The 26,313-nt window shown below is 37.4% G+C and overlaps 1 long non-coding RNA gene across 1 annotated transcript; it reads right to left on the bottom strand.

Annotated features, from left to right (window-relative positions):
* Window positions 1-10,558: 10,558 nt before the first annotated feature.
* Window positions 10,559-14,889, bottom strand: LOC141914058 (uncharacterized). Its single transcript, XR_012620687.1, has 4 exons — window positions 14,662-14,889; window positions 14,180-14,345; window positions 12,563-12,625; window positions 10,559-10,902 (listed from the first exon to the last, which is right to left on the bottom strand). It is a non-coding gene; the product is annotated as an uncharacterized LOC141914058 (long non-coding RNA).
* Window positions 14,890-26,313: the final 11,424 nt, after the last annotated feature.

A 26,313-nucleotide genomic window follows, 5' to 3' on the forward strand; every position in this document is an offset into this window, starting at 1 on the left:
GTAAAAATTTCACGCGAAACTCTGTTAATTTTTCCATTTCATAATGTAATTTTGAAAAGCAAAATAAATTCAATTCAATTCAAACAGCTATGTGCCTTATTTGAATGTAGCCCAAGACCAAAACAATAAGTAGTTAGAGAACTAAACTTACATCCAGTGGTTATGCTTCATTTTCAGTGAAATTGGATATCGATGAAAATTGAAACGCGGTCGACTAATAACCCACCAGCGAAACCTGTCGGGACCTCAGTGCGACTTAGTCCAAAAGTGGTCATCATCACAAGTCTGGTCATAGATTGTAAGATCGACTATAGAACCAAGATGGTCTTAATCCCATCTGGAATTTAAGCCCCTACTTTGCAATTGGCCCATGTTCATATGCATCACATCCACTTGTTACTTTATAAAGCCAGTCAGTCCATCACAGTAATTGACTTTAGAGTCTCGCAATTAATCTTGCGTGGAATGTTCATTATCGCATTCAATTGAATCTTTCGCTGAGCATATGAAATAATATAATAATTCTATTTATCATGAAACGAATGATTATTTCGCCATCGAGTTTATCGAAAATCAATAAACGGGCGAGGGCTCCCATATTGTCACTCGCATCGTCGTGCGCGATGGTTACAGAATGTTAAGACGTAAATACCATACCTTTTCACCGATTGTCGCGGCTTTCTCATATTTCAGTTCGTCGTCGGAGTAATGCGTCTACAGCAAACAGCTCAAAGCGTAAACAATCGTCGAATTTATAAGAATCGATCTCGGAAGCGACGACGATAGCAGCTTGCGAGCGAGTAAGTACTAGCATAAGCCATCCGTTTCGCCAATTCACTTAACGACGTTTCAGTTGTGAAAACAGTTTTGAACTAGCGGCGATCGAAGCTTTGGAGCTAGTAAGTATCGTCAAAGCTACTCGTCTTGCTTCATAACCAATTCACTGCGCGTTTCAGTTCTGAAAACAGTTTAGATGAGCGGCCGGTGATCGAAGCTTTGGAGTTGGTATATAAGTATTGTTATCATATATACTCGTATCGCTCGTAACCAATTCACTGCGCGCTTGTCAGCGTGAATATTTCTCGTCAACGTCGAAACGGTCGGTTCAGTCGTTCTAGAGTTCAAGCCGAACAGCTGTTCAATAATACCGTACGATTCGAATAGAAACGCACACGTATTCAGTATTTAACACGTATTCAGTATTTAGACGCAATACGAAAAAACGATGAAATTGAAACTCTAGAATAACCAACGTATATAGAAATATCTTTTAAGGAAAATATAATACTTAACAAAAGATAGGCGTCTGTAGGATTAAAGAGGTGATTCGAACGGTGGGCGGACGTATCGTTCGAACGCCTGTTTATTTGACATGTCACATTTTTGATCTCGTTGATCGCGTTTTCAACAGGGTAGGGTTTCGGGTTTCACGAACGGGAATTTAAGCCCCCCCTCATTCCGGTGCATAATTAGCGACGGGGCTGGTCATTCTATGAATGATAGTTTCTTCATCGTATAGGATTAATGCACTAATTAATTTGGAATTAACTTCGGAGATAATTACAATTAATTCACTTTTCCCTAATATGCGTTGGTGAAACAGATTTCATTATCGAATTCACTAACTAAAATATAGCACTTTCGATTCGAATTATCACCTAAACCGGGCCCAGGGCATTAACCCATTTGGCTGTGGGGAAAAACGACATATCACAAGTAGATAAAAACCCACAATAAAAAAGAAAAACTATCTGGTAGCTCAACGTTTCAACTCAATTCTCTGAGCCATTTTCAAAAACAGTTTTTGAAAATGGCTCATAGAATTGAGTTGAAACCAGATAGTTTTTCCATTTATTGTGGGTTTTTATCTACTATTGATATTGGGCAGCCACTTGTCTATGGAAACCTACATATCACAAGTCACTCGTACAAGCGATCTCGTAGCTTCATACATTCATATCGGAATGATGACGTAGTAGCAGCAGCTTGCAGTTTATAATAAGAAAGACATTTCCGAGGATTTCGCTTATTTCACAAAACATTCAATGAATGAAAGAAGATATCATGACTTGCTGAGTCATAGTGTAGGTCAACACTCCGGGCAACGCTCGCAGTCAGTGGACATGGTTGCGCGTTGTGTTTAGACGTCTCGATTGCCCTCGTCTCGACTGTTGGTCAAGGTTACGGCTAGCACTTCAAGAGCAGACACCATGCTTACGCAATCATAACATTAAACTGTCCGCAATAGAGTCGAATCGAATAAGTAGCCAGCTTTACATTTTGAATCGGGAGCCGAACCAGTAGCCGGCTACCGGTTCCCGGTTCCCGGTTCGGCTCCCGATTCAAAATGGTTTTGAACCGGGAACCGGGAACCAGTAGCCGGCTCCCGGGAACCAGTCCCCGATTCGGCTCCCGATTGAAAATGATTTTGAATCGGAAGGAAATCATCACACGCATGGTGTTAATTCAGACGTCTCGATTAGCCTGATGGACGAGGTCAAGGTTGCGGTTAACTCATTTCAGGAGACATAGTTACGCAATTATGTTTACCTGCTGTCCGCAATAGAGTCGAATCGAATAAGTAGCCAGTTTCACATTTTGAATCGGGAGCCGAACCAGTAGCCGGCTCCCGCTTCCCGGTTCGGCTACCGATTCAAAATGATTTTCAAATATGTTGACAATGCGTGTAATGAAGATATTTATTTCATTACACATTTCAATAGCCCATAATGAGAATGCCGGTTTGCTAGCGTATCTATTTAACACCCGTATTGCTCGGATGACTTTTACTACCAACGGGTGGCGCTGTGTGTAAATTTCACATAAATCAATGACTTTCGGCTATTAGCGGTACTTAAGACCAATTGAAAACATCATAGTCAATTACGGTAGTAGTGAAAATAAAAAAAGTTACAGTTCGGTGTACAGCACCATAGCACCCATATAATACAACATACATTTTATTCAGACTAAGGACTTAGTTAACACTGATCTTCATTTCCATTAATTAATGATCTGTTGAATTAATTAGTAATTCAGTCTTTCGGTGGTTCGAGATAAAATGCCCGCAAAATAAGAACCAACGAACCAGGGCTGACCACAAATTGCCCAACAGATAAATTTTCGGAAACGACACAATCATGTTTAATATCAAATAACTCGTGGCTTGGACCTTGGTCTATCAACTGACCAATGCATGACCAGTACTGGCTATATAGTAAATTATCTGTTTTGCAAACAATTAAGTTGTTTGGTGTCAAATAACCAGATATAATGCGGACATAAAACTAAAAATTGTTTAACTGACCAATGCTTGACCAGTACTGACCAGTTACCACTAACTAGAACCCACCATAAGTAATTTATATGTTTAGTAAAGCAATAAAATCGTGTTTGGGCGTCGAGCTACTAGATACGGTGCGGGCTATGATCTAACAACTATTTAACTGACCAATACTGACCTTAAAGTAATTCGTTTATTCTAGAAGCAACACAGTCGTGTTTGGTGTCAAATAATTAGAAATGGTGTGGGCTTTCATCTAACAACTATTCAAGTGACCAAATCTTGACCAATACTGACCACATAGCTATATTTATCTGTTTCGGACACAACTTAGTCGTGTCTTGTATCAAATAATTTCATTCGGTCTGAACGTAAATGTAACAACTCTTTTACCTGTACAAGCTACACCAGTACTGTCTGATTACCGGTTAAATGTTTTTAGAAATAACACGGGGTATTGCCTGAATCCTTCGTCAGTACTACTCTTATTAAATGTGTCGTTTTAAAAGTCTTGTCCAATTTTTATTGTAGGAAGCGAGCTAACTTTGAAATTTCCCACTAAATGCAAATGATTTTCACGTCGGGTTTTGAACGAACAACGTTTCGATTTGTAATTGTAACGTGCGCATTTGAGCCTGTAACGTGCACATTTCACTAGTGTGAACGTGCGTATCGGTACCATTATGCGAAACTTGTAAAACTTTTGCGTTCAAGACGTTTAAACTGAACACTAAAGGAGATATTATATCATATCATATCATATCATATCATATCATATCATATATATGAATAATAAATAGATGGAAGATAATGTAGTAGTTTTGAATGTTTCGTAACTGCTGACCGCAGATCATCAAAGTTAATCGCCTCATATGAAATATATATATTCGTTATAAGGGATGTAGTAGTTCAGTGAGAATTCAAACTTATGGGTAATTTTTAGTGATCACAATAGAGAAAGCTGTATCACAACAAAAGTGCGACTTACGTATCTTATCGAAACATTGTAAAATACCAGAGAGTAAATGGGAGAACCCTGAATTCGAAACAATTCCACACTCGGATCGTTTACTTTGAAAACACAATTTGCAATTTGTGGACATCCATCATTTCTGCACCAAAAGCATGAAGTATATCATCTTTGCTCGTAAAAATTTGAAATTTTGAGGAAGATTTTTGGCCTCGTTAACCTGTGAACACGTCCTTCACATATTTTCTAAGACCGATCTTGATATAATGCTGAGAGTTTAGAGAAAATTATGGTAGGATGTAAACTTAGGCCGCTTCGTATCCGTGGAAGGTTGCTCATTATTGATCTTATACACAATAATCATAAGTACGTAACATGAGACTCCATAGAATATCGTTTTTCAATCATACGTACACAAATTATTGCGATATAAAGATAAATAGTACTTTAATGTACTTTTTACTTCTTATACTGAATATTTCTTTAGTAGTATTAATAAAGAGTGGATCTGCAGGCTACCTGAGCCCATTCCACGATTAAAGGTCAGTTGCCAAAAGTAAGTAAGTTTACATACCAGTGGATAGTTAACATTTAAAATGACAATTAAAACTTCATTGCTAAAAATAACTTTGTATTTGTAGAATAGTCACACTCAAATGCGGAGAATTGATAATACCATAATACGATACGAAAATTCACTGTGTACAAATTCAACAAGAAAATTAATTTTAGAAAATTATTTGACGCCTGCGAAAAAAATGTAGAATTTCTGGGCTAAGCTAATGTGGAATTGCAAATTTGAAATCGAAGTTTTAAGAAATTTGGGGAAAGATGAGATTTGGCGATTGGGTAGATGATACAGGTCTTCGACTCTAGTAGTGGTTTAAATTTTTTTATTGAAAATTCTCAATAATTGATCGCGAACTTGCGACCGACTTCATTTACTTATGCCTCTAAGCTGGTCTGCAACTTCATTACCTCCATGGTTGAAGAAATAGATCTTCTGATGTCTGCTTCATCATGACTTCGAGCATATCGTGTGGCCTAGCCAGCCGGCCCGGTCCTCGGGCCCGTGCCACGGATTTGGCTGTCACTCGATATCCTAGAGTCTTGAGTCTGGGTGGGTTGAAGTAGACATTGTCATTTAAAATAACATGCTTATGTTGTTCTGTATGAATTACCCGTGTGTCATGTATGTTGTATTAATTTATTTTAAAATTTGTAATTATTGAATTTGGGAATTTTATCCCGGAATTTCAATGTAATCAGGATCAATAAAGAATTGAATTGAATTGTCACCTAATACACATGCCATCAGAGGACGCGGAGCCGTATATGACAGCTATGCTATTATAAATTGCTAATCTCACGAAACCCGCATACTCCTAATATCAAACATATTTTCTAAAACGTTTGAATATTGAAATTATATGTTTACACATTTTCATCTTAACCGCTTGTAGCCGCTGATGAAATTCACGCCGGCCCTACACACATCGTAGATAGCTTCGTCATTCCACCGGCATGCCCACGTCAGGGTCTGACTTTTATATCAGCCTTCCGCATCGTGTATACATCCGCCATTTAACCGAATAATCCGATTTACTTATCATTTCTATTTATGCCTGCCGCTTCTGATATAATCATACATCCTTTATTATTACAATACGTCTTCTAATGATATTCAATGCAATATAACATTTCGACGTTCAAATATGGGTCATTATATAATCACAGGAAGCCATTCTACATCTATGTCGATAATATTTTGCCAGATAGCTTGTTTGTGTACACATAGACCTGTGAGGTTTTGCACATCGATTTACGGCTGTCGTTTGTAAAATGACGCTGAATGGTTAACATTGTTTAGGTTTCATAATGGTAACGTTTTATAAGGCGTCAAAAAAGATGATCTCTAGTGAACGATCGAACGTTGTGTCGTAATTTTCTAATGATAAAACTTGGTTTGAGATTTGAAATGTGTACATAGTGGATCTTTTTCATATTAACAGTGTATTTGGTCATGTAGCCTATCATATTGTATAATGGTTAATTTAAACTAACTGGTTTTAGAGTTGTATCCTTAAATCCTGTAATAGAGGATGCAATATTTTTGCGGCAAACAGTACAAATAGCTAGAAAAAGCAACGATAGTGCATTGGTAAACTTAAAGCAAGCGTACATTGGTTGTTTAGGTTTTTCGTTGGGAAAATTAATTTTTAATCATTATTGAAATATCCGAGGCGAGCTTTTCCAGGAATTTACGAAGTTGAGCTTTACACAAGGAATTTTTTTGTAGTCCGATATCCGTGATTACCTCTGGCTTGGAGAGATACAATCTAAAACCAACCGTCGAGTCAAATATTTTACCACAATTTTCTATGATTAGTAAAAAGATTATGTAATAGACATAGGCATGCAAACAGTAATATCTGAAGTCCACTCCATTTCAAACTCATTCATCTTTACACAAACTCCAACTTGTTGAACAGTTCAACATCGCGTGGCTTGAATTATTACGATAACTAAAATCAGGGACCACGATACTTGCTCATCTACACTGGCTACCAATTTAACAAAGGATTGAATTTGAGTGTTTGATGTTGTAACAATAGGCCTACCATACTGAATTACGGATTCACTTTCTACTTTTCGATTGAACATTTATATCACATATTGGGTCATTTCATTTTTACCAGTATAGGCCTAATTGGAAGAACCTATCCGTACATCATGTTTAATTTTATATAATCTGACTTTTGAGATGTCATTCAATCAATGCATTCATATGCGGTCGTCGCTTTCAAAAGCCACCACGGACTGACTCCTTAGCGATACCTTGGCGGACGATCCCACAAGTTTCTTGCTCCAGCCCTAGAATGCTCAATTATAGTCGTCATGAACACCCGATTTGAATTCAAATTCAAAAGACTCCTAAAAACGCACCTGTTTACTCGATTACTGTAAAGCGCCTTTGAGCATTATATGCAAGAATCAGTGAAATTGGCGCTTTATCAGTTGTATTCATCATTCAAACCCATTATTCTCCTTATCCTATGAATTTGGAGACCCATCCTCGCATGAGAATGAATATAATGTGATTTCAATTAAAGATGACACATGGCCTCATATCATTACGTTATGTTTTTTAACGGGTGGGCGAGATTATATCCTTATGTTTTTGTTTCTCTGAATGTCGCTATTTAAGAGTTCAATAATAATTTCAGTCAACCAAACAAAGGATTTTTCTGTATGTTTCGTGTCCTGTTTTTCCATAACCCTAGGACTGCATTTTAGGTATTTTTCGTGGATGACCGAACGCTGCCGTCCCTTTCTAGTAATTTGATGATATCTGTCGAAATCTGAATTTTAAAAAGGAATCAGGCATATCTCCTTGCTTGACTAAGTAAGAACTCAACTTTAAGGGACACTCCCTTAAAGGCGCCATAGTAAAATCAGGTGTCGAGTGGAGATGATATTGTGTCAGAATTTCTTCAAAAGCGGAGAAAATTGAATATTTTGAAAATAATGATTTCACATGTATGTTTGAATCCGTTATAACTGGAGCAATTTTCATAAAAACATATCTATGGAGTCAACGAAATGTAATTAAGAAGAATACTATGTTTAAGATGTTATCAAAGGCATTCTGATTTCGTCAACTGTGAAACTAGTGTCAACCAGATGTGTTCCCATTAAACGAACCGACTGCGAGCCGAGTCGATGTGAGATGTGGCCTACACTGAAAATCTCAAGCGCTACCACTGGTTTTTAGGTGCTTCTGAATGTCGGCCGTTAAAAAACTAAACAATTGCCATTTGGAAAGGGCCTAGTTAGAGAAAATGCTAGATGTGTATATTGTGTGATATTTCATGTGCGTTTGGAATTTAACCTTGTTTATAACGAAACACACATGTTCTTTTCTATTTTAGAAGAGCGCATGATAGTGCAATAAAGAACTGACACACGACGATACGCGATAAGGCAATAACGACTAACAATGTGAGCGCGTAGTTAAGCAAGGGCGCGCTATTTTTAACTTTCTGATCGCGTGACTTCATGACGTCACGAGGCATAATGCTAGTGAATAGGAAAATCTACGGTTTTTAGTGGCATGTTTCTTGCGCTATTTAGCATAATCGTCCCCTGCCAGATTGCAAATAACATTCAACTGGCCTGGCTCCACCGCGCTAAATTTGCCGTTTTTTGAAATTTCCCCGACGTTTTTCGCCTGTCCGGCTCGAAAGTCTAGCGATAATCGGACGACCTATGTGTAAGTATACCACCAAATACATCAGGAAATACTTAATCTGAGGATAAGAATAATTATATCTGTAAACATAGCGCTGAGCGTGAGCTTATCTAGTTTTAATTGATATATTATAAGTGGTGTTTTTGTAACCGTATCGCTGAGAAATCGTGTCGCTCCTAACCCGGAAATAAGTTTTAGTCGATTTCGATCATCATTCAAATTTGCAGTATCTTTATCTTTATAGGCCTTGCCTCATTTGAACACCGAATTTAGTGATATCCATGAGAGATAATTCATATTGAATCGTATGTTCAATAGTAGAGAGGCCTGATTCATGTCCAAAAGCAAAGCCAAATCAAATAGTAGTCCCCTTTTAGACTTTCTGTTCGAATATCCACTTTTCTCTTTCAGGATATTTTTCGTCGTTTAAATTCCTACTGTACTCATAAAATAAGATATCGTCTCGTGAGGTAGGCTCAAAAATCAGTCATTTTTCAAATCGAAAACTTTTTCTTGGACTTTGAAATAAAAAAATTGATCAATCATGCATGTAACTTCAATAATTTCAGATTTTTCGTGGTCCTTCAGTGGCAGGCTGCCGTCGGGTGGGGCCCTTCAATATCGTCTAGTTAGGTAGGCCGAAAAATGTATTTCATACTAAAAAGTTCTCCTCGGGCTAAAAATTCCTTGATTAAGCTGTACTTTTGTTTATAATTTCAGATTTTTCGCAGTCGCAGTGTCAGTCTATACCAAAAAGTTAAAAATTCCTTGATTAAGCTGTAGTTTTTTGTTTATAATTTCAGATTCGCAGTGTCAAGAGTCCAACCGCAAGTGTTGATATTGATATCGTTTAGACTGCAGTCTGGCCATATTTTTAATTTAGTCAGGTGAGGTAAACCAACAATTTAATTTCGTATGCTAAGTTGAAAAACCATCTCATGCTTACAAATAAGCGGTTACTTTGTTACTTGAATTGGCATGATTTCAATTTCAGAATGGCAGAAAATTTTGACAGGAAAGTTGGTCAAGGCAAACGTAAGCTTTATTATGGGTCCAACCAGAAAAGTAAGAAAAATAAAGCTAAAGTAAAAAAAATGATCGAAGCAAGTACGTATATCAATACAATTCTTTTTATGTCCCAGTAGTTTCATTCTTCACTCCCAAAATGCCAACTATGAATCATGCCTATGCCTCGGCTGTGCCCATTGCATTTTGCTGGCAAGTTAGTTATTCATGAATAAGGTATACATTTTCGATTTTTGATTTGTAAGTATATTTGTTAAAAATATAATCTATAGCTGCATTCAAATGAGAGTGAAAAATAAACTTTGGAATTTGTTATTTAAATTAAGTGTTTATTTTCTGATTGAATAAAAACAATAATTATATTTTCTGACTTATTTTCTGACTTTTTAAGTTCTGATTTATTTTTCAAAAAGGAACTGATTTCTAAACATGCTCTGAATCAAAGTATCTAGGGATCATGAAGATCTTAAATGGCAATTCTCAAATAAATGTGTTTCGTGTATAGTCTACTCCTGTTGTGCCTATTAACCCATTCCCCCCTAAGCCAATATCAGTATTGAAACATTAATAAGAGTCTCGTATGTATTCTTGGAAAACAGGCCTCAGGTTTACAATGTATACAATGCACATGTTCATATTTAAGAATTGTTCAGAAAAAGGAGGTGAAGTAATTATATTATGATGACTGCCAGTGAGTGAGACTGAGAATTTGAGGGTTTATGAGTGACAACAACCCACAATAACAAAAGGGTAAAACTCTCACCACTATTCCATTGGCATTTATCTGGATTGTTGTTAACTACAAACTTAAGAACTCAAATGAACCCTAGCAAGTGTAAAGACACAATGTTCTACGTATAATGTTATTGTGGGTCTTATATTTGAAATGGAAAGAAATTATGATAAAAATGGTTAGGTAAGTTGAATTATATTTACTAACTGGTGACTAATACTTCCTATTTATGAATATATGGATTAATGAGAAAACAACAAAACTAAATTAATTAGTACCATATGTACACTTCCATTGATCTTTTATTTCAACTGATAATGATCGACATTGGTTTATAAATGAAGGGACTCGTATGCATGAAAATTAATTCATTGAAATTGATTGTATTTTACCATCTATTGATTCAATAGGAAATGCAAAATGGGGAAATACGAGCCTATTGAGTGAAAGTGTGTCTAGCCAGTTTTCTCCTCAATCGCAAACTTCATTTGACGAAAAAGAATCAAATATTCAGCCTCCATTTACCAGTACTCCATTTACGTCCCCTGTTATGTATGTACCAAGTACCAACGTTGAAACATCTGTACCGACCTATCATTTCAAAGAGGATCGCAGCTGTCAAACGGAGAACACTGCAACTGAAAATAAACAAGAAATTAAGATCAAACTACTTGAGTCGAAAATGAGACAGATAGAAAGTGAGAAATTGGTTTTGCAATCAGAAAATGTAAATTTAGCAGAGCAAATCAAAATTAAAGATCAGAAATTAGAAGAGTTACAAAATCAGATATTGCAATACGAACAATATGAATCTCTAATCAGAAATAAAAGCTTATTAGAAATATGCGGAGGAAATATGAATAGCATCTTCGATGCTCGTCACTTAACGAAGTCTCGCCCTGAAAAGTTTTGCAAATTGAGCATCCCTAATGTCCCATCATCAGCGGCAAGTTCCCAAACTCTAGAAGCTCGAGCATTGACAATGAAAAATGTATTAGACACAATATCAGCTAAACCAATCAATTCATATCAGAGCAGCATCACGCTTTCAACATTTCTATCACACAATCCCAAATTATCTAAATCTGCAATAGACCATTCTCAACAATTACATCTACTCAAACCATTAACCGCATCGCAATCTGTTGAATTAAAACTTGCTCTGCGTCTGCCGATGAGACGACTTTTCGACTTGAAACGGGTTCTAAAAAGCTATGGAACGCCAATCTTTCCATCTGCAAACAAAATCCGACAAGAGATCTTGCAGAGGGGAAAATCTTTCACCCCCTATATCACTGTAGGCCAAACAGAATTAGAAGTTAATTCGAGAACCCATGAAAAAAAGACAGCTCCTCATGCAACTCTGACCAATTTGAAGTTACAAATTCAAAGAACTGTACAAAATCTATCTGACCGAAAGAAAATGAGTTTTCATCCAAATTTTCACAATGAAGTTTGGGTCAAAGTGGGTATTGACAAGGGAGGGGGTAGTACAAAAATTATATACTCGGTTATAAATGGGGAAGGGAACAACAGTGCAGATGCCAGCGAAATGATTGGCTATTTTGAAGGCACTGATATTGTTGAGAATATGAGAACGGTATTCGGGATTTTCAAAGATGAAATCGATGCTAATGATATCACTATATCAACAATGATTGATAATAGAAAATTAGATTTGCCTGTTAGGATGTTCCTCATTGGGGATTATGCATATCTGTGTAACTGCATGGGTCACCAGGGGCCCTCGGCTACCTATCCCTGTTTATGGTGCCAAGTAAAACTTGAAGATCTTAGGAAAAAGAACAGAACACCACACAATCCATCTTCCCATCCATATCAAAACCGTACTATCGCATCATATCTCGAAAATTCATCAAAATCACCACAATCATTCGGCCCAGAAACCTTGAGTATTTCATCATCAATGCTATTCAAACCATCAGACATGCTTCATCTCGTTCCTCCAGTTCTCCATATTTCCCTAGGATTAGGCCACCGTTTCTTTGAGATGATGGAAAACAAGTGCAAAGAACACGACCAGACAAACTTAAGGGAATCGAACCCTGAATTAAACAAAAAAATGGCAAGACCAATCAGAAGTAGTTTCAAAATTAAGACTAGAAATCGAATCGAAACAATTGTCTTTTGAATCATCCAGCCAATTACTTAATCTCATGAAAATTTCCCACCGTAAAGGTTCATCGGTAATTGACTGCACGGCATCCATCTGCTTCATTCGCTCTATTGAAAATGCAAACCCAAATGAATATACATACTGCGTAGATTGCAACTTACCTTTTCATAAACAATGCGTATCGAATATAGAATGTTTTACTGGTCGCAAACCATCAGCAGATTCTATCATAAAAAAACAAAACATCATCATCACAAAGCTAAAAAAAGACATCTCAACTTTGAAAACACAAATAGCCCCGGAACAATCTCTTCTGAATGAAATTTTCAAAGAAATTAATAGTATTCAAGGACCGACCCAAAAAAAACTCAACAATATCCTATCTGAGATTGGTATTGATCGACAGGCCTACCATTCGAATAGTTTTGTCGGCAATCATATCCATAAAATGTTCAAAATCGATGAATCAAAAGGAATCAATAATCCGCGTAAATTATGTGAAGCACTAGAATTTGACCCAGCTACTCAGTCATTATTCCAACTTTTGTTTGAGAAATTTCACTCAATCTATACATTATATACGGCAAACCGTTTCCTTGAAAATTCTGAAGTTGAAGAACTAGGTAGGCTTTGTGATGATTTCGGTATGTGGTATCCGAACGCGTTTCCGGACACAAACATCACTCCGAAAATGCACATGCTAATTTATCATGTACCAGAATTTGTTCGTGTCTGGAGGACAATTGGCATGTTTGGCGAACAAGGACTGGAATCTAAACATGCTAGTGTCAATAAAGATGGACGAGTTTATTGCACTATAAGGGACAATATTCTACGAACCAAGTTAATCTTCATTAATCAGGGTCTATATACTACGAAAACGCTAAGTATCGAAACTGTTCCACGCAAATGTCTGTGCGGTGGATTTTTTATAACTAAACAAAATGAACGAAAATGTCAAAAATGTAGTAAGAGCTAAATTTTCAATCAAGTACCAAACATCAAGGCCTATACTTTGTTATGTGCATTTTCGGAGTGATAGTAATATTTTCACCGTGATGTCTGACAGTAGAGAAGTGGATGGGAAATGGGCAACTTTATGGTTTTTAAACCATAGAGTTATGTTCGGGTTTATTCCCTCCCGCTCGCTCTACTGTCAGTCTATTAACTATTAATGTATTCTGTATATCTATGTCTGTCTATCTATCTGTTTGTCTGACAGTAGAGAAGTGGATGGTAAATGGGCAACTTTATGGTTTTTAAACCATAAAGTTATGTTCGGGTTTATTCCCTCCCGCTCGCTCTACTGTCAGCCTATTAACTATTAATGTATTCTGTCTATCTATGTCTGTCTATATATCTGTTTGTCTGACAGTAGAGAAGTGGATGGGAAATGGGCAACTTTATGGTTTTTAAAACATAGAGTTATGTTCGGGTTTATTCCCTCCCGCTCGCTCTACTGTCAGTCTATTAACTATTAATGTATTCTGTCTATCTATGTCTGTCTGTCTGTCTGTCTGTCTATCTATCTGTTTGTCTGACAGTAGAGAAGTGGATGGGAAATGGGCAACTTTATGGTTTTGTTATAGAGTTATGTTCGGGTTTATTCCCTCCCGCTCGCTCTACTGTCAGCCGTAGCCTATAGTCCTATACGAATAAAATAAACAATTAAGATATAATCTGCTTACCAGTTATTACTTCGTACATGGGGCAGGGAGGTTAAAAAATCAGAATTTCGTGCTTACGTCTGTTCGTAGGCCTATGAGATATTGACTTACCGAGATATAACTGTGGCCACAGCCACATTATCAGCCAAATCATCTTTCCTGTTGGTGAATTCCATCCTTTTCTTAAAACATGAAATTCTGGTCCACTTATTTTCGACTGGAAAGTCTTTACGGCATAGCCAATCTGAGTTCAGTCCTGGTACAGTCTGCAATAGACCTATATTCGGATAAAAATTCATGTCACATATTCTGCCGAAACAGCTTCGGTGCATTAGGCCTTTTCATTTCAAAGTATCAGCATGAACTTTTTAGTATTGTGGAGCTGCGGTGACCTACGGCTACTACACCAGGTCCAGTCCTCCAGGACAGGAGGTCTTTCGAGTATCATTTTACTATTGAATGTCGAATTATCTGCCATTATACAAAGAGAATCTACCATACCTATTTATCATTTTGCGTAAAGAAATGGTTCAGGTGGTTTTGGTAAGCTACAAAGTCAACTAAAAGCCTACACACGTATCAGCAGTACTTACTGTCAGCTGGTCAGTCGACTCGAGAACCCGGAAATAGAACAGAAATATTGCATTTCAGAGGTAAATACAGCATCTATCGTACGCATTTACACCAATTAAGCCATCGTTATCTTCCTTCATCTGTTGCCAATATCAAATATGATATCGTATGCACATAATCCAGTGTTATCCTGTGAAATCTTTGAATTTGACGTCAAAAATTATTGAAAACATCGCCGACGGCGGCCATTTTAGGAAAATCACCACCAGGAGGACCACTGCGTATTTTTATAATGAAATATGATTTTATCAATCTAAAAACCACAAAAACATATTTCCTGAATGAATATCTGTTAAAGATTTAGAACAATGATTGAAAATTCATATTATGACACACAGCGCAGCGCAAAAATATAATCAGCAAGTTCACGCACGGTAACTAAGGACGCGCACGTACGCCACTGTCAAGGGTCAAGGTCAAATTCAGCTGAAAGCTTGTACACTCGTGGACAATGAAAAAGGGGTAACAGGTGACTGATATCACACCGAATTTCAATTCCTATGAATACTTTTCATATAGTGAATTCTGTACAAGAGTTAAAAAAAACTTGAAATATTAACGAAACAGTTTTTTGACGGACAAATCGTTACCATCGAATTTTCAAAACTTTTTTAATGCCTTGGTGACCACTGGTCTAGTACGCGGTTTTCTGAAACAAAAGTGGCCAAGTTTACAGAACGACAAATGATTACAAATATTAGGAGCCTAATGCGTTTAATGATTTAATTAATTGGCATCGCGCTGATTGGTTGAAAGACGGTTGTTAGTCATCTTGCCTGTGATTTAATTGTTTTTTTTAGTATCGATTAACCATAGATTTAATCTTATCATAACTTATTTGCAGGTGCTTCTCGCAAACATTTTCTATTCGTTTTCAAACGCAGTACTGTTCAGATGATTCGCGTCAAGCTTTGAGTCAAGTAGTAAAAAAGGTTATGTATTAGCATTACTATGCAGTCAAAATAACGCACTGCGGCAAGTGAGGTGCTGTGATCCAGATGTGTAACCTATTAAGGAGTAATATATTTCCATCATGTCAACGCCATTCAGAAACAGTAGCAAAACATACTGCTGGTCTCTAAAAATAACAATACGACGACAACCACTTTCGAATTCGACGATATTCGAGAAGTTTCACTTGGGCAGTGGTGGTCAGTGATTCTAATGGGGAATGCTTTCTAGTTTCACACCAAATGCGGTACCGGTATATCTTTCTTAAGTTCGAGAAGTTTCAATTGGTCAGTGGTGGTCAGTGATGGTCAATTCATGAATTTTCAATGGCGAATCCTTTCTAGTTTGACACCATAACGCGGTATATCGTTCTCATATTCGAGAAGGTTGAATTGGTCAGTGGTGGTCAGTGATGGTCAATTTATGAATTCTCGATATTTATGGCGAATCCTTTCTAGTTTGACACCATAAGGCGGTATCGAACTCATATTCGAGAAGTTTGAATTGGTCAGTGGTGGTCAGTGATGGTCAATTTATGAATTTGCAATGATGATGCCTCGGTAGTTTGAAAACAAACATGACTTGATAAATTTTCGAAATTCGCAGTCAGGTGTTCAGACTCGGGAATATCTCAATTGGTCAGTTTCTGACCATCATGGTGTCACCATTGTGGTCTATAGCTCAAATGAAACACGTGGGACCGTCGAAAGGGCCCAAAAGCGTGAGTCATTTCCTGAGTGATGTGATCCAAAAATGCCCTAACCTAAGGCAGTCTTTCGATTGGACGAAACCAAATCGGACAGATCAATTAAAATTTGGGAAGGCCACAGGCAGTGGTCTTTCTACGAAGCCCACGCGGTAGGCCTATACTTTGAGCGTATTATTATGAAATCTTTTTTTAAACCACCATATGTACCACATTAAGTAATAAGCAAACCGGAGCTTTCATTTGCCTATCTAGACTACCCCGCCAGTACGGGTAGCCGAGCAAACCGTAAAACTCATAATGAACTTCATATCGCTGACAAAGGTAAACCAATTAACTACCCCCAATTAAGCATTTTCCATTAGAATTATCACCTAAACCGGGCCCAGGGCAGTAACGCAATTGGCTGTGTGAAAAACTAGCAACATATAACAAATCATGCAGTACAATCTTCCTCGTATCAGACCGGTGATGCTCACATCGCAGTATTCTCCACTATTACATTCTCCAGAATTGAGGTCATCCGCATCTCTGTAGGCAGACAAAATGAAATTAGATCACCAGCGTCTCTGTAGTCAAGCACACTATACAAAATCCGAGCAACAGCTGACGCTCACATCGCGCAAATGTTTGTTTTGATCATCGCACACAAAATGATTTTCAATCGGGAGCCAAACCGGGAACCGGGAACTAGCTTCACGGGGGTTGGTTTTCCTGGGAGTATTCATCGACTTAAGAGTACTGTTGGTCAAAAATGAAATCTATAAAAGATGCAGCTTGAATAATATTTACCTCTTCATAACATTCGATATTGCATCCTTATATGTGTCACCACCTACTTTTAATCAACTTAAACAACATACCAGTGTTACATGTTTCTCAGGGTCGCTTAATTCTGATTTGAGAAGCTGGAAAATCCTCTATGTCCGATAATGCGTTGATATGAATGTCCGATTCATTATCTTTTCTATCAGCTAGGCACCTCCTCGCATCAGCTTGGATTTCGGTAAGCAAGTGTAGTACCTTGCGCTGAAACTCTGAGATCAAATTGAGCGCTAGCGTGTACTCTACATGAACGCTGGATGATAACTGTGGTGCGTAGACACCGTTTGATGCTAAATATAAAACTGATCGAGGCAAACACTATAACTACTTCGACTTCTTTTGTGATGATATAAATAGCAGAACCGGATACCATCCTACATTCCATAGACGCGTCGCGTGGCAAGGGCCTTTGAATATTTGTTTTTCACGGGGACATTCATAGAGAATACGTTCGATTTATACGTAATAGCGCATCGTCTGTGGCGGCGACATACGCTCGGGCCTGCGCTGTATGTGCCAATGTGAGCTGGTGAGGAGCGAGTGATCTCGTGTTGCAAGTTTTTCAATCCGGCACCGTCTGCCAGGGGCTTCAAGTCCGTCTAGTGTTGAAACTACAATATGGATATCGTGTTGTTTATTGTCGGATTTATATTAATACTGATTGCTGAGAATTACGCGAAAGAATACACTAACAGACCCGGTAAGAAATTACATAGCCATACGAGAAGAGTGGATTGTGAACACCAATGTAAACAGTTGAAAAATTGCGTGTGAAACAATTTCAAACAATTTCTTGAAAATAACGTGAATCTAAAACCAAGGTCGCGATTTCGTGAATGGAAACCTGTAACAATACATGAAATGAAAGCTTTTATTTCTATATGCTTCATAATGGGACTGGTAGAAAAGCATGAAATTGAACTATACTGGGATACTTACTGGACAACAGAAACACCTGGGTTCAAAAAAATAATGAGAAGAGATCGATTCACCTTGATTATGAGTTTACTTCACTAAGTCAACAATGAGAACAGAATACCACGTGGGGAACCAGGTCATGTGAGAGCCTTCAAAACAAAACCACTTATAGATCTACTTATACCTAAATTCAAGCAATTTTATGTGCCGTCATAACATATAGCCCTAGATGAAATGACAATTGCTTTCAAAGGCGGAAGTACATTCAAGCAGTACAACCCAAATAAACCAGATAAATGGGGGTACAAGGCATTTGTTCTCTCAGGTTCCAAGTCAGCATATATAGTAGATTGGATTCCTTACACAGGGAAATCCATGCTGCCGATGATCGAAATGATGTGGACACTGAAGATGAGAACAGCGCTACGTATAGAATTGTTTATAAACTTTGTGAGTATAACTATGATAAAGGCCACATTGTGTTCATGGACAATTTTATACCAGTGTACCGCTAGCTACATTGTTTAGTGATCGTCAAACTGGTATCTGTGTAACAATTCGTGTGTCACAAAAAGGATTACATTTGTCAATTAAACCGCATCACAACCCACTATCTAAAGGCGATGACCCAGTTTTCAGTCGTAATGGAAAGATGTTAGTTGTCGCATGGCATGATACAAAAGGGTACATGTCCTCACAAATGTATATACAAATAACTGTGTGGATAAACAGATACGTGCACGTGGAACAGAAACGGGTTTTCGGGACATCATGAAGCCGAGTTGTATCAATGAGTATAACAAATACATGGGAGGCGTTGACGTCTCGGATCAGCGTACAAAAACCTACAGATTTCCACATAGATCTCGAAAGTGGTACCCGAGAATATTTCAATCCCTCTTATCAGTGTGCATGCTGAATACCTACATAATCAATACACAAGTTGCATAACAATGGCAATGTCACTCTGCAGAGATTTCAGCGAATGGCGTCCGAATCACTACTGGAAGGATATATAAACGAAACCCCACTTTCTCGTGGCCGTCAACCAACTGGAGAAATGCCACAAAGTTTGGTAGAAACACCCTTTCCAGGGAATGTTGAAAGCGGCAGGCCGAATTGTGTAGTTTGCTCAGATTCTACTCGACCCAGAGGCAGAAAACAATCGAAATATAAGTGTATTCAATGTAACGTTGCAATGTGTGCTGTACCTTGCTTTCAACGGTTCCACACCCTCATGAATTATACGTTATGCCACCTGGACATGTAAAAAGGTAGGAAAAGCCTTTTTTCTTTCTGTTTTCACCTTAAGAATTATGTTTTTTGAATGAGGTTACTTACCTTAGATCACAAACATAGTTCCTTTCAATATCTTTTCTCATAAACTTAATTAACGCATTTTACTGTTTGGTACGTCGCTGTGTTCAGCATTAAGGTATGTTTGACTTTGGTGATGAATAAATAATGGAATGAAAATATATTAGTTTTCTATGGAAGCCCTGAAACGACATTACGAATTACGTTTTACGAATTACGTCTTACGAGTTACGTTTTACGACTTGCATTTTGGGCAACGATTTACCACAACATTTCGAACAAGAGGTCAAGGTTGTGGTGCACTCTCCGTGTCGTGAATATTAAACTTTGGGTAGCAGGCAGAAGGCAGTACTTAAGTAGTGTGATCGGTTGTATTTTTTGCCGAATGCTTCAACTAATAACGATCATCGATGACATTGCAGCCCAAACAAACGCTTTGCTTTCAAATATAAATATATATTTTCATTATTAAAAGCTAAGACTTGTTCTGATCATTTGTTACAATTGAACAATTGTATCCGCACCGATATGGAGTCCAATTCCTTTTTATCTCCATGAACCCCGAATAATGTCCAGTTTTGTATCGTCTAAATCATTGTTCCCTTGCCAAACAGGACAGTGCCAGTGTTTGTAATTTATTAATTAATGAATCAGGGTGTATGCAGGCTGAATCTCCATACGTTTAATCATTTGAAATTATCATAAGTCACTTTTTGACTTCCTTGGTCTCATTATTACTTGTAATAAGAAATGCGTACGAAACTCCCTCAATATCACGGATATATACATGTATATATTTCGAAATGCAAAATAAATTCAGTCAGATTCTACTGCAATCTTCAGTCATGATTCGACTCCATTGCAAAGCCCGTGTTTTTCCGAAAAAAATTTGAAGCAATAGCTAATAAGAAAATGGAAAACGTTTGTAAAACGTATTTCGTAAAACGTAATTCGTAATGTCGTTTCAGGGCTTCCATAGTTTTCTCAATTTTTTGCCTAATTTTTCGAAGGCGATTGTTGCTATTTGGTTCTTCACATATTCCCGCAGTACGATCTCTACGAGATGATCGCCACTGCCAAGGTGAAACAGAAAATCGACCACTCACGCGCGCGCCTTGCGCTAAACACAACCGGTGGCCGCGCGCGTTTCTATGAAAAATTTTTTACGATTGCATCATTGATAGATCTTCTGGTAAAACTCTCTTCTTCGGAAAAAAAAGTTCTAAATTGTATCTGAACTATTCACAGTGCCACGAAATTACCTATTTTTCTCAAACGTTTCCTGAAAAAAGACGTATTGCTTTTAAACTATAGCCGTGTCAGAATTTTGCGGAAAATAATATGAACACAATCAGAAAATAGAAATCGTCACCTTTTTTAACGATATGTAAATCTAATCGGTGTGGCAAAAGGGGATGAACTACAATTAAAATAAGTAGTGATAAAAGAAAATAAGTAAATCGCGCTTGAGGTTTAAGTGCAACAGAAATAATATGTTTAAATCTGTTCAACGATGCTGCGGCACGCTGAGGTACATGCCCCCATAATGGCGCCTGGTGAAACTGAAAACATCCCTAACTGCCGAAGATAATATTATGCGCTCTAATGCAGGAAGCAAAAAACTAGAATCGAATAGATTTACTGAACTAGATATTTAAAATATCTAGTTCAGTAAATCTATACACATATTCGCAACACAAGTTATGAAAGAGGAAGTTTATTCCGTTTTCGTTTGTTTGCTTTTTCTATGAAAGTTACCATTTTAGGACGATAGTGCGCGTCCAGCTGTGGTAGAGAACGACGTAATCAAATTGAATCAAATTGAACCGATCGAAATCGGCATTTCTGTTTGTTTTTACCTTTTTTACGCGTTAATTGGTTTGTTTTTAAACACGAATCGACAGGCTCTCGCGCACGGGTGCGACGGGAAACCCGGGTGACATACCCCACGGGGTACTTGTAAATAGACATTCCGGAACATTGCGGAACATATTTAGCAACTTACTTCTTATTCTTATTTATGCAGAAGACTTTTTTTATTGCGAATTGGACAATAAACTCTCCAAGTTCATCGTTCTAAAACCGTATAGACCGTAGGAAGACAATTGTCTACGATTTGACTGGATCTAACATTTACCGACTTAGGAAGTGAACTCGTATTCGAATCCGATGGCCACCAAAGTCTTACTATTTCTAGCTTCGTTTCTAGTCGTATTTTTTGGTTCAACCCGCGTAAAAGGTACGTTCAGTTATAATACATAAAACTTGTGTTGTTCATTTTGTTTCTTTGAGTTTTTATGGGTTTCGTCGTTAGATGAACCCATCAAAACTATTTTTAAGTAATTAAAGATGGTTTAAAGTGTCATCAATTGAACTCATTTTATGCCCTTACGTTAGCAATCGCCCGATTATCTGTGTTTAGTTTGCAACACTGATTGATGATTTTGATTTTGTTTATACTTAGTATTAAGCTAAGGCCTGAATTGCTTTACATTAAAAGATGCATCCTATCATAAAACAATTGAAAGCCACATTCAGTTGATGAACTTGATTTCAACAGTCACCGGCCGGCCTGGTTTAATATGTACTGCCCTGAAATTTGAAAAACTTATATATAGAAGCTTCTGGTTTAGTTACTGTCCCGGCCCGAATCGCAGTTTATGCTAAAGTTGTTTTATGTCACTGTCTCACGGGTTCAAAATTGTCAAGTCCAAAATGCCCATTATTAATATTGCGTAACTGTCTATCTTCCGCTGGTGAATATTGTTTTCCTCTTCCACTTGGTCAATCGTTAGACTAGCTATAGGCCCTCAGGGTACAGCTAGCAGTTGGCCTTGGGGTTCAGTCTGTGAACAGCTTCAAAACACTCGTGTTGAATCTTGGATTTGAAGCTTGTACCCCATGTACTGTATGGCCAATCTACTTGGCCTATGTCGTGGGTTCTTGGCGCTTATATCGAGAGCAGACTGTATCCAGTGGTCATGGTAAGTATAATTACTGACGTTTTACCTTGAAAGTATGGATTGAACATGCACCGCATCAACGCAGTTATTTCCATTCACTTTTCAAGTTCAAAGTCAATACCAAAACCCATCATGGAAAGTTTCTTTCTGGTTAAATGATTAAATCGCAAAAACGAATGATCAGGGTTTGTTTTTTCTTTAATCCCCAACGAAAGAGTCTTAAAGAACGCTACGATTTTTGATAGAAAAACAAGTGCCCCAGTGATCAGTGGAAAATTAAATTGCGAAATTGAGGTAATTAAGATTTGATGAATGCGTTGAAGTTATAGAGAATGGAAAAGTCTTTGTATTAGTAACTGGTCGTAATTTTACTGAATCGTTGAAGTAATTGAGAATGGGTAGGTCGTCATACCAATAATTATTTTACTGAATCTTTGAAGTCATTGAGAATGGGAAGGTCGTCTTAAGTAACTAATCATAGTTTTACTAAATCGTTGAAATTATTGAGTTAAGAATAAAAATGTCGTCATTAGTAGCTTATAAAATATGAGTCCCACAATCACAAGTTCGAAAAAGATTTAAAACATCAAAACTATAAGGAATTTATTAAAAACTCGAATTTTCGGTTTTATCCTAAAAACCATTCTCAAGAGTGACTAAAATTATGACATTTCACAGTATATATACCAGTAAGAACGACGCACACTATTGCACATGAAAACTAGGTAATATTAACAAATTATCGATAGCCTACTACGGTACACACAGTTGGCAGCTATATTTCTCGAATAATTTTTCCCTCTCACAGTATTACCCGACGTCACATAGTTGAGTCGGCTTTAATAAATTCCCATTCAAATTCCTGTGTCAATGGTAACCTTGGTTTCTCCCCTCATAATAAACTTTTGTGCCTATACATTTCCTCTCTGGTTAATATTACCTAGTTTTCATGTGCAATAGTGTGCGTCGTTGTTACTGGTATATATACTGTGAAATGTCATAGTTTTAGTCACTCTTGAGAATGGTTTTTAGGATAAAACCGAAAATTTGAGTTTTTTATAAATTCCTTATAGTTTTGATGTTTTAAATCTTTTTCGAACTTGTGATTGTGGGACTCATATTTTATTCGTCTCTCGCGATTTATTGCGTAGTTTTATCACGTTATTAGTAGCTTATCATGATTTTTACTGAATCGCTGAATTCATTTAGAATGAAAAGGTTTCTTCAATTTGTGTAATCTTTATTTTACCGAATAATTAAATCAATTTCATACATTATTCGAAGTGCGCGTCGTGATTGGTATTTATCGGGTTTTTCTCATTTTCATGCCATTTTTATGAATTCAACATCGCCCAAGTGTACTTTCGTGTGCTTTTCAGAACTGACATTTTCATTCTTAATTGCGTGCGCGCGTCTTCACAAACAACATTACGAAACCAGCTTTCAAGGCGGATTTCTGAATTGATCCAAAATGTCATAGCAGACAGACGAAATTAAAATAAGGCTAAATATGATACCTGAAGTAACTTTTATATTTTCTCGTCTTTATTGTCGGATTCTCGTTATAGAATCGTCTCAACACGGACATAGTATTTTATCAATGGTGTTTTTAAGTAACCAGGTCGGATCAATCATGCTGAAAATTAACCAAGTATGAAAAAATTCCTAGCGGCTAATCCGGCCTGCCGTGGGTAAATAAAACTGGATGTGAGTTCGTATTAATCATTTATCGTGAATGAAATTCGAGTGGAAATTCAACGGAGAGACGGTAAAGAAAATTCATTAATCTATTGATGTATAAGTTTTCCGTGGCGCATTCCATTTTAGGAAAAACTTTGGTTTACCACGCGTTCTCACGCTCAGGGCCACGGAAGGAGTTCAATGTATAGCTGTACTTTCGACTGTTGGTCGGGCCATTTTACATGATATTAACACAGAACGCCGACGCCCACTCCATCTCGGCGACTATTCCCTTATAGTTCCATGATATTTGGTACCGGCAATATGGCCATATGTCACTTGAAAACATTAAGACCTTAAGACACCGTGCACATGACGTCACAGCTTGTTTCCTTGTCAGCATTGGAGTGTTGACAATCATAAGCTGCCTCTTTGATATCCAATATCCATATTCGGAAACTTCCATTTCTATATTTCAAAAAGAATTCCATACATTAATTGTTGAACAAAATCCTGCCTACCTGATGATCTTTCGATCCGATCGGTTCGTCTATCGGACTATGTTCAAGAAACACGACTATTCGATTTCAAGTCTGTATGAATTCTCAATTTATGTAACCTAACAACTATATCATATTAACCAGTGCATGCAGACATTATAGCAAGGTGAACTAAACCGATTTGAACGATATTTTTCCATGCCTGCCGTTCAAAATTATTTTCAAATCATCTAAGTCCATTCGTAGGCAGGAAATTGACAATCTAACAATGACTTAAAATCTTTCCACTTTTCAACACGAAAAAGTAGGACGTTTTAGAAATCCTTCAGTACAGTGTGGAATTGATATAGAAAACGACGGTTTATTCGGAAAGTATAGTTTCACTGGTGGTATTATGACCAAATTGAGGTGTGCGTTCCAAAGATTGAGAGAAATATCTAAAAACAAAATGGATCGCAGACAAATTGAATAAATAGATTTAAGAATTAACGATTTTCGAAAATAGGACGGTCATCATATATCATCCAGATCCAGAAAACTTCCCATTTTATTGATCAACGCGGGCGGAAACCCGACACAAAAGGAAAATTGGCAAATGATCGAAACATTTGCTTTTGTTCGTCTGTTTTTTACGCTGATAATTTATTTCCGGTGTCATTTATGACGCAAACGTTGCTATAGAGATAGATCGGGAATTGAAATGCGATTTGAAAGCTTCTTTTGTTCAACCGGAAATATCCCCAGTTCATTCAATTTCTGAAAAAAGTATTTTTTTTTCTCTGAAACAACCGAGTCCTGGTACCAGCAGGTTCGAATCTCCGAGAGAGGGAGTAACGAGGTAGTCTCGCGAAGCTATCAGGTTTGAATCCCTGCGAAGGAGGAATGTGACAGTCTCACGATGCCATCAGGTTCAAATCCGTGCGAGGGAGGAACGTGGCAGAGTCTCGCGATGCCATCAGGTTCAAATCCCTACAAAGAAGGAACTTCACTCGAACGATATAAGATATAATCCGACAATACAAAAAAAGAGTCCAAAAATCTTCCCATGAGCTAATATTTTATTCAGCGTTTTGACTTCATCCTAATCGTCAAGGAATTCTAAAGTCAAAAACAAAAATACGAAATACATACTTTACACAACGTACATTTGTACAGGGAGTGGTGTGGTATGACAAGAATGTCGCCCAGCTAACATATTCATATCATAATACGAAGCTCGTTTGTCAATATCACTTTTAGCCTCAATACTTCTATCAACGAGGTTCCATTGTAGAAAGTGTGGTGATCATGTCTAATGTATGGTGCTTGTATTTCACTTTTCAATTCGAATTATCTCGGGGTAGCACTGAACACATGTGAAGTGCGGATGATCAGTGTTTTAAAGTGTGCAGATAATATGTCTAATGTAGTTCTTATTCAATTAAAAAAGTCTCAGGTGAAGCACTGAACACAAGTAAAGTGTGGATGATCAGTTTTGAAAGTGAGCTGATAAAATATTTAACGTCTGCTTTTTGTAGTTCATTCAAAAGTCACTAAAACCCGAACTATAGACTGGAAGACGAACAGTTTTTCAAGGTTTGTTGATAAAATGTCTCTCGGATATGTTTTACCTATTCTTTTCTAGCCACAACTTGTTACGGTAGTAGTTGTAACAACAGCAAGTGGGCGAAACACTGTAAACCCGGTCTGGCACCAGTAACACAGACACCTGGGGTTGAACTAAAATGTCCAGACGACAGCGAGTGTGATGCC

This window comes from Tubulanus polymorphus, chromosome 12 (genome assembly GCF_964204645.1).
Source record: "Tubulanus polymorphus chromosome 12, tnTubPoly1.2, whole genome shotgun sequence".
NCBI lineage: Eukaryota > Metazoa > Nemertea > Palaeonemertea > Tubulaniformes > Tubulanidae > Tubulanus > Tubulanus polymorphus.